This window comes from Adiantum capillus-veneris, chromosome 4 (assembly GCF_014529385.1).
Source record: "Adiantum capillus-veneris isolate H3 chromosome 4, ASM1452938v2, whole genome shotgun sequence".
Classification (NCBI taxonomy): domain Eukaryota; kingdom Viridiplantae; phylum Streptophyta; class Polypodiopsida; order Polypodiales; family Pteridaceae; genus Adiantum; species Adiantum capillus-veneris.
In genome coordinates, this window is record NC_140934.1 from 55,194,683 (window position 1) to 55,204,041 (window position 9,359).

The 9,359-nt window shown below is 49.7% G+C and overlaps 1 protein-coding gene and 1 pseudogene across 1 annotated transcript in view; one reads left to right on the plus strand and one right to left on the minus strand.

Moving 5' to 3' along the window:
* The window catches only part of LOC147459194 (protein sym-1-like), a 54,931-nt gene that overhangs the window by 11,209 nt on the left and 34,363 nt on the right, over positions 1–9,359 (plus strand). The window lies entirely within an intron of this gene.
* Positions 7,689–9,330, minus strand: LOC147459195 (uncharacterized; annotated as a pseudogene).

The window sequence follows — 9,359 nt, forward strand, 5'->3', positions numbered from 1 at the left end:
ATGTGACACTGTGAGGATCACTGGTGCATGGTCCAATAAGGAAGTCCCTGCCAGAATGCCAACTGTCCCACCCAAGTCACAAAAGTGGTCACTCGTGTAGAAGCGATCTATCCGCGATAGATTCACTCCTCCCACTTTGCGGTCCGAACGAGAGAAGGCCAGGCTGTCTGGGGGCCTCACAAAGCTAGAATGCTGCCACACATCCGAAACCCTTAAAGAGTCATACAAAACCTCTCCCAAGCTGCCAGCTCAACTCCATGCACAGTAGCATGGCTACCACCAATCCTGTCAGAGGGGTCCTCCAACATGTTGAAGTCACCCCCTATACACCACTGCCCTGCCTGCGGTAGAGACTCAACAATCTGTGACCAAAACTCTGCTCGTGCACTGCCACATTGGGCGCATAGATGTTCAGGAAGCCCACAAGGCAACCCTGAACCTGCAGAGTGATCCACAGAACCCTGCCTGGCACAATAGTCCCTTTGCCCACAATGGCCTACTGCAAAGAATCCGCAATAGTCATACATAACCCACCCTGGATGCCTCCAGGTCCAAAAGCAGCTGACCACAAAGTATCATATCGTCCACGCAAAAGCTGACCACAACGTCTAATGCGGCTCTCACACAAATGATGCTCCTGTAGCATAAGGAGGTCAATCTCTCCTCCTACAAGGCATTGCTGAAGCTCTTGATGCAGTCGGCCCCTCTGACGCTGAAATTGGGGCCCACCTAATCCTTGCACGTTTCATGAGACGATCCTCATGGGGAGCGAGAGAGAACAGATGCTGCCGCAGCAGCTGAACGTGCTATCTTCGAGGCTGGCTTGGATGGGGAGTAATCTGCATCCGAGCGTCCTCTAGATAGGCGTGACTGCAAAGAGTGCCTGGCCAAAGTCCAAGTAGACCGAGCCGTGCGTAGAGCAACCTCCTCTGTCCAGGAGTCCTCATGAATGTGTACATAGCATGGCGGGCACTGCGTATCAGCAAAGAAGTGAACCACAATGTGTCTACATCCTGCTGCATCTGGAGGGATCACAACAAACTTGGCCAACGGCCAAAGAGTCTGTAACTCCTAGGTCTCCCATGTGATGAGAGAACTCTAGGGCCTCTGTCTATAAACCACTCCAACATTGAGTCGAGAGTCCACTCAGTCTGGTCCCTGCCGCAAAGGGGAAAAGAGAAGCCAACCATTGAGTCCAAGGCCTTTATCCCCCTAGCTGCAAGGAACAGAACATGAATCCTGAAGCAGGCTGCCTCAAGGTCTGGTGAGGAGTCGTCGAGAAAGCGTGTAAAGTCCTAGACAAAGAAGTCCCATCGGCGCCGAATGTTGAAGCTCATCAGACCGCAAAGGGAGACGACTGTACCAGAAGAGGTGGTCGCAAGAAAGGCTGTCCCTCTCTCGCCAAGCGACTCATAGCAAAGGCGTTGCCAAGAGATCTCCTAGCAGTTGAAGAAGGCCCTGCCCCCTGGGTCGACTGTGGGACTGGAACGGGAGTGGGGGGAGGGGGGGGATCGACAAAGAAAGGGGGGCGAGGAGGAGAGGCGGAAGGAACAGGAGGCGGGGGGGGGGGGGGTTGAAGAGGAGGGAGGGAACTCGGTAGTAGGGGGGGCTGTCGAGGGTGAAGCTGGGGTGGAGGTGTCACCAGCTAGTGGCAATTCCATTTTTGTTTATTTTCTCTTTCTTTGGGGAATTTCGTTTGTTTTACCTTTTGGAAACACCCCTCTGGAAATCTAACTGCCCTGCATTGCATAGGCAGTGTGGAACTGTTCAGAGAGAGTCCCGGCCTGAGGGCTAAAGAGCACTAAGGTTGGACAAGGACTATGGTTAGCCAAAGTGGGGTCATTGGCCAGCCAAAGCGGAATCCTTTGCTACATATGTTACATTTCAGTTCTGGGTGTGGTTGCAATGTACAAAGAGGGTCAGATGACCTAGAAGAATGTAATGGGAGAAACTCCTAAATTTTAGGAACTGCTATTTTTGGACGGCAAAATGTCTTCGCGTCATCACGTGCAGTTTGACATGGGGATCATTTTGTTACTCTGTGGTCAAGTCAACAAAGGCTGCAAGTGAGATATTTTTAGACCCGAGGGTCTAAAGCGGGAAAATGCACAAATGAGTGACACTTGGCACTCTGAGGCCAGTTTACTACTTAAAGAGAAGGCAAAAACGTGATTTCAGTTGTGAGCTCGTTTTTGAGTGCTGTCACAAGTGGGAGAGCTTCAATGGAGTGCTGGCTTACCCTCTATGTACAGTGAGGTGCAGGATGTCTTGACCTGCACACCTCTCACTGCTCTCTCTCACCCCTATGGCAGTATGTTATGCCCCTCTAGTGGGCTTTTCATTTGACCAATGTACAGATATGTGGGTTCATGCGCGATTGCCGAGGCAAGAGCCTCTTGCACAGGTACTGGATTAGCTAGCGGCTAATCCCCCGCAGGTACAGGTGAATTCGGAGAGGTTTCACGTGCGAAATCCCGTCCGATTCAAAGGGCAAGTAGCCCTACAGGTGCGGGAGCTCGAGGACTTGCTATGGATGCGACCGGCACGCGAAACGGAGCCCAAAACAGTGAATTACAGCCTGCTGTGTATTTTTGCAGGTTTAGGGTTTCGGCCCTAAACGGACCTTAATACCCCCAGGAGGTTCGGGGACGCGAGGGGACCGCTGTACAGGTGATCTGGCGCATTTTCAGGGCAGAAAACAGAGAATTCAGCGTGCTGCAGATTCTCGCCAGGTTTTGCAAAGTGTGGGTATGCGTCGGGAAAGTCATCTAATGCGTGGGGATACTGATTGTGAAGGGGCCTAGTACAATTATGCTGCCGAAATCGAGCAAGAACAGAAGAAATTCAGCCAAGGTTGTGCAGGGCAGCTTGTAGGGAACCACAAGGTTTATTCCCTCTTTTAAAGAATAAAGAAATACCGAAAGGGGCGCCTATTTAGGGGCCAATCTGGTGTCTGACTCGCATACAGATGCATTCTAGCATCTGTATCCCATTCCCCTCTCTTGTGTCATTATAGCACAGGTAGAATAGACGACTAATAATGGGTGAAAGCTAAATCAAGGTTTGAAGTAAAGTCTACCGTCCTTTTTGAAGTTAACAGCCGGTTTCATGGTTCCATCGGCGGGATTAAATCACTTTTTCCTCAAAAAGTGAGCCTTGGTGAGTTTGGGTTAAAGACACGGAGAGAGTTTGGGATGACCTTGAAAACACAGAGTTTGAAAGTAGATCGAGTGGATTTACAGGTGAGAAAGGCTACGAGAGTCTTTCTTTGGATACATGTGAGAAAGGCTACGAGTCTTTCTTTGCATTTATAGGTGAGAAAGGCTACGAGAGTCTTTCTTTGGATACAGGTGAGAAAGGCTACGAGTCTTTCTTTGGATACAGGATGGATGGCAACAAGGAAGAGGGTTCCTCTTCAGAGGATAGACAGCCTCTTTCAACTGCACATGAAATTGGCGAGAGTGCAAGCCAAGCAGAGAAAGCTTTGTAGGTTGTTATTGCTGTGACCATGTTCCAGCAATTGATGGAGAATCCAAGATTTATGGAGTTCATACAATCTTCATCAATAGCACATCAAGTTCAAGGCAGTTTTGGCATGCCAGGAACAGTGTTTAGGGGTATGCAAGGCATGGTGCCCAACCCCATGTATGCAAACATTGGTTTGCACCCAGGATTTCAGGGCACACAAGTTCAGTTTGGGGTGTCACAAGGTAACTTGGGTATAGCTGGTTTTTCAATCCAATCAGTGAATATGACACCTGGACATCAACATGTTATTGGCCAGGGAGTACAGATGGCTCCCACAGGTGTACCCATTATGGAAACTGTCTCTTTTGATAGTTTGGAGTCAATGGATAAGCTAAAGCCATACAAAGAAGATGATCAGTGAGTCCATTGACACATTCAATGGCTTTGATGAGAGGACAAAGGTTTTCTCTTTCCTCGAACAGTTTGACAAAGCATTTGTTGGAAGGAGCATTTAAAGTCAGGAAAGCTGCCACTTTTCTGAAAAAAAATGCAAGTCAGTGGTGGAATACACTGTTGTTACAAGGATAGACTCCTTCCACTTGGAATGATTTCATACAGGTACTGAATTAGCTAAAGGCTAATTCAAAACAGGTACAGGATGATTTAACAAGATTTCTTGCGAGAAATCTCGTGTAAATCAAAGGGCAAGTAGTCCTACTGATGTAGAAGATCAAAGGCTACGAATTGGTGCAATTGGCACGCAAAACAAAGCTCGAAAGAAGAAAATACAGCTTGCTGTATTTTTCTGCAGATTTAGGGTTTTGACCCTATTTGATGCCTTTTTGTCCCAAGAGCTTTGGGGAAGCTAGAGGACAGTAATACAAGTGATCTGGAGCATTTTAGGAGCTAAAAACAGAGAATTCAACGTGCTGAATTTCCAGGACAGGTTTGCAAAAGTGCTCTATTATGTGTGGATAATCACTTGGATATGTGGATTTTTGGTTGTGAAGGTTTCTACTACAGTTATGCTGCCAAAATTGGGTCAAAAAGAGAATTCTCCGCCCAATAAAAGTGACAGCATAAGTGTAGATCACAGGTTAATCTCCAAAGATCAAGATGAAGAGCAGAGAAAGATTGTCTTCGATGCTCAGCATGCAAATCAGTGATATTGCATAAAGGCTGAAATTGCCTGAGAGTTGGAAGATTCACAATGCGTTTCACGTGAGTCTTCTCAGACCCTATGTGGGTGATGTGCCAGAAGATATGCCAGTTGAAGATAAACCGGAATTCAAGGAACTTGACGAGATCTTGGTCCTGAAACAGATTTTGGCACATAAAGAAAGAAAAGAAAAGGCAAGGTTGCAAGGTGCTGTTTGGTAAAATTCAAAAGCTATTCACCTCTGGATGTCAAGTGGATGGAAAAAAGTGAACTTGCAGAGTCACTAAAAGTATGGGAACTTAAAACCTTGGTTTGCAACCTACCTTGACTCCTTGAGATTCAGAGCTACATGGATTGTCAGTGTGACAATGGCTTCTGAAAGAAATGATGTACATGTTACTTACAGTGAGCTCAAATGAAGTGCATGTGTCGACAGGTGTTGAATACATCCGAGTGTTGACTGTAAGCATGTACGACATAGGTGCAAACGAGGACGTTTGAGATTTCATGAGGGGGGTATGTCACCAGCCAGTGGCAATTCCGTTTTTGTTTATTTTCTCTTTCCTTGGGGAATTTCGTTTGTTTTACCTTTTGGAAACACCCCTCTGGAAATCTAACTGCCTTGCATTGCATAGCTAGTGTGGAACTGTTCAGAGAGAGTCCAGGCCTGAGGGCTAAAGAGCACTAAGGTTGGACAAGGACTATGGTTAGCCAAAGTGGGGTCATTGGCCAGCCAAAGCGGAATCCTTTGCTACATAGGCTACATTTCAGTTCAAGGTGTGGCTGCAGTGTACAAAGAGGGTCAGATGACCTAGAAGAATGCAATGGCAGAAACTCCTAAATTTTAGGGACTGCTATTTTTGGACGACAAAATGTCTTCGCGTCATTACGTGCAGTTTGACATGAGGATCATTTTGTTACTCTGTGGTCAAGTCAACAGAGGCTGCAAGTGAAATATTTTTAGACCCGAGGGTCTAAAGCGGGAAAATGCACAAACGAGTGACACTTGGCACTCTGAGGCCAGTTTACTACTTAAAGAGAAGGCAAAAACGTGATTTTCAGCTGTGAGCTCATTTTTGAGTGCTGTCATAGGTGGGAGAGCTTCAATGGAGTGTTGGCTTACCCTCTATGTACAGTGAGGTGCAGGATGTCATGACCTGCACACCTCTCACTACTCTCTCTCACCCCTATGGCAGTATGTTATGCCCCTCTAGTGGGCTTTTCAATTGACCAATGTACAGTTGTGTGGGTTCATGCGCGATTGCCGAGGCAAGAGCCTCTTGCACAGGTACTGGATTAGCTAGCGGCTAATCCCCCGCAGGTACAGGTGAATTCGGAGAGGTTTCATGTGCGAAATCCCGTCCGATTCAAAGGGCAAGTAGCCCTACAGGTGCGGGAGCTCGAGGACTTGCTACGGATGCGACCGGCACACGAAACGGAGCTCGAAACAGTGAATTACAGCCTGCTGTGTATTTTTGCAGGTTTAGGGTTTCGGCCCTAAACGGACCTTAATACCCCCAGGAGGTTCGGGGACGCGAAGGGACGGCTGTACAGGTGATCTGGCGCATTTTCAGGGCAGAAAACAGAGAATTCAGCGTGCTGCAGATTCTCGCCAGGTTTTGCAAAGTGTGCGTATGCGTCGGGAAAGTCATCTAATGTGTGGGGATACTGACTGTGAAGGGTCCTAGTACAATTATGCTGTCGAAATCGGGCCAGAACAGAAGAAATTCAGCCAAGGTTGTGCAGGGCAGCTTGTATTCATTATAGCACAGGTAGAATAGACGACTAATAATGGGTGAAAGCTAAATCAAGGTTTGAAGTAAAGTCTATCACCCTTTTTGAAGTTAACAGGCCGGTTTCAGGAGGTTGGAGCAGGGACCTCGTCCTGTTGAAGAGGACCGAATCGGTTACCCGTGGGAATCCACTGTTGTTGGGCAGGCGCGTGAGGACCACTCTGAGTGCCAGGTTGTCGCTGAGGCCCCTGTCGTCGTCGACTACGAACCTGCTGCCATCCCTCCTCCGCTGGAGTCCCAGGCTCGGAGGGTGGCTCTGCCTGTGTGCTTTGTGTCTTTGCTTGTTGTTGCTGGCCAGTCCTTGAAGGCTGGGGCTGGGCCTGTGGTGTAGGTCGGGGCCTCCTTCGTGGACAGGCCTTTGCAAGATGGCCCATCTGTCGGCAAATGAAGCACTGATTCGGGAGGCCCGAATACTCCACGCTCTGTATAAACCAACCTCCACTCACCTGAGGAAGTAGGATGACCTTCGGGAGAGTATGGGTGTCCCTAACCAGAACGCGAACCGAGGGAATGCCGGCCGCCTTGGCAGCTACTGAGGCTACCCTGTGAGGTGTCTCCTGGACAGTCCCAATCGCTGAGCCTATCCTGGACAAAAGTGGTAGGTACTCCCTCCGCAAACTAGGGAAGCAGACGGAGATGGGTAGGTCTGCCTCCTCTACCAGAACATTTGCAGCAGGGTCAAAACCATGTCTCCATTGTCGAAAGTGGGCTCGTACTGCTCGGATGGTTAATGTGCTCATGGCGATGACCTTAATGTTAGGGCCCCTCGTCTCACATGACGAGAAAATCACTATGCTCCAGCAGAGATCGATACACGAGGGCTTCTCAAGCCCGAGAGCAAACCATGGCCGGGTCTATAGTGGCCGGCGTCACTAGCGGAGCCAACTCGGCTCAATCCAAAAAGGAAGTACAATCGGGTTCGGAGCCTCAGGATCACCCGTATAGCATACAACGAAAATGGGCTCGAGTCTCTGTCGAGAGACCAGCCGAAACTTCAAAAACCTGCTCGATACTCTGGCTCAGCTGAGACCAGGTGGATATGCAAAGCTGCCACACAAGGCCTCGACGCTCTGGCTCAGTGGAGACCAGGCGGAGAGCAATGACCCACAACCCACTACGGGTGTATTCGACCTCGACGCTCTGGCTCAGTGGAGACCAGGCGGAAGGCAATGATCCACAACCCACTACGGGTGTATTCCAGCCCACAGCCCACTGTGGGCATCAGCAATAAACCAACATAATGTAGGGGCCTTGCGCCCAGTAGCCTGTCAAGCTTTCCTGTGTGGCGACCCCGGAACCCGAAGGTTCAATAATCCTCCATTATGCATGCCTTTGGGCCTTAATCCCTTAGGCGCCTCCAAGTTGCTTTCACATCCGACCTTATCACCTAATCCTCTTAAAGCCACCAAGGGGCGTTCTTGCGCATCATCCCCAAGTGAGTACTCGATGCCCCTTTCCACTAAAGGGCCTTCCCACACCGGGGGCCTCTCGTCGGCTCGGAGCCCTCGAGGCCTCGGAGCATGAACTTGAGTTAGTCTCGAGGGGCCGAGGAGAGGTGGAGGGTCCGAGAATGCTCTCCAAGAGAGGGACCCGTAACACTCTCCCCCCCCCCCCCCCAAAAAAAAGTTCGATGTCCTTATCGAGAGTATATACATTACCCAAAAAGCGATGTGCTTTCTCCTCAACACTTGGCTTACCTCGTCCAGCATCACGCGCATGTATGCATCCCAAAATACTTCCTGATGTACTCGTCATCCAAGCAACCAGCCAAGGAAAACCATTCGCTCCTTTCTTGCGTTGTACAGCCGTACCTCCTGTCTTTGAGCCGTCCCCACCATCAGTTCTCACCGAACTATCAACACCTCTCGTGACCTCAGGGAGTTGTCCCCTGCTCCTCTCCGAACCTTCACAGTTTGTGCGCCGTGGAGGAATCCACCGCGCGTCTATGGCTGTTGGCAGCGTCACCCACTGCCCACTTATCCCCTGTGTAACTCTCAGCAGCCTTTTCCTCCCGCTGAATTTCGTTCCCTTGCATCGATTTTCCTTGCAACACTCCTCGAGTGCCAACCATGCGAGTAGCATGACCATAACCAGTGTTAGCATGACTTGTAGCCTTGCTAGCATTCCCGTCCAAGGATACTTGGCGTACTGCCCCCTGTTCTGTGTCCCGTGAGCCCACTCTAACCGGTGGCTAAAAGGTAATAGCCTGAGCTTAACCACTCGGCCAGCCCAGTTACCCGAATGAAAGGCGGGCTGGTGCCCACCGAAGCCCGCCTTCTCGCGCTGTGTATTTTTGTTGCATTCTCCCTCGGTGGGCAGCCCACCACGCAGAGGGGACAAACCTCGGCCACACGTATCGTGCCTCGACATGATGTTTTTCTCGCACCTACATGTCTCGCCACGCATCTGATTCATTTGCTGGTTCTCCGACACAGCTCGACACATCCTGATTGCGATACACTCCCGACTACTCGCTTTAGTCCCTGACTGTCGAGGTGGGACCCATCGGCCATCCGTGGACTGCATTTGTGCCAGCCCTTGTTTTGCTACCTCCTGCATATCAGAGCCAGACCAATGGCTTCTTTAAATGCTGGGTTCGATGTGGAAGTAGCAGTTTTTTGCTTCAATATGGCGGTGAGCCGATTATGCGAAGGATTGGACAGTTGGGGCAAGTGCTTAACGTTGTCCTGGGGTGAAGGTGAAATGGAAGAGCGCTTGAGCCGCGGAAAGGAGGTAAAGGAAGCATTACGCCAACTGGATCACACCTATGACAGGAATAAAAGGCGTTTCGATTGGGATTGCGAAGAGATGCTTCGAAAAGGAAAACGAATGCGAAAGGAGTTGAAAAAAAAGAGAAAAGGTATGCAAGAGGAGTTGAAGAGGCAAGAACAGGAGCGGAAGGCGTTCCATGACGGGATGGCAACGGTATTGGGACAAAT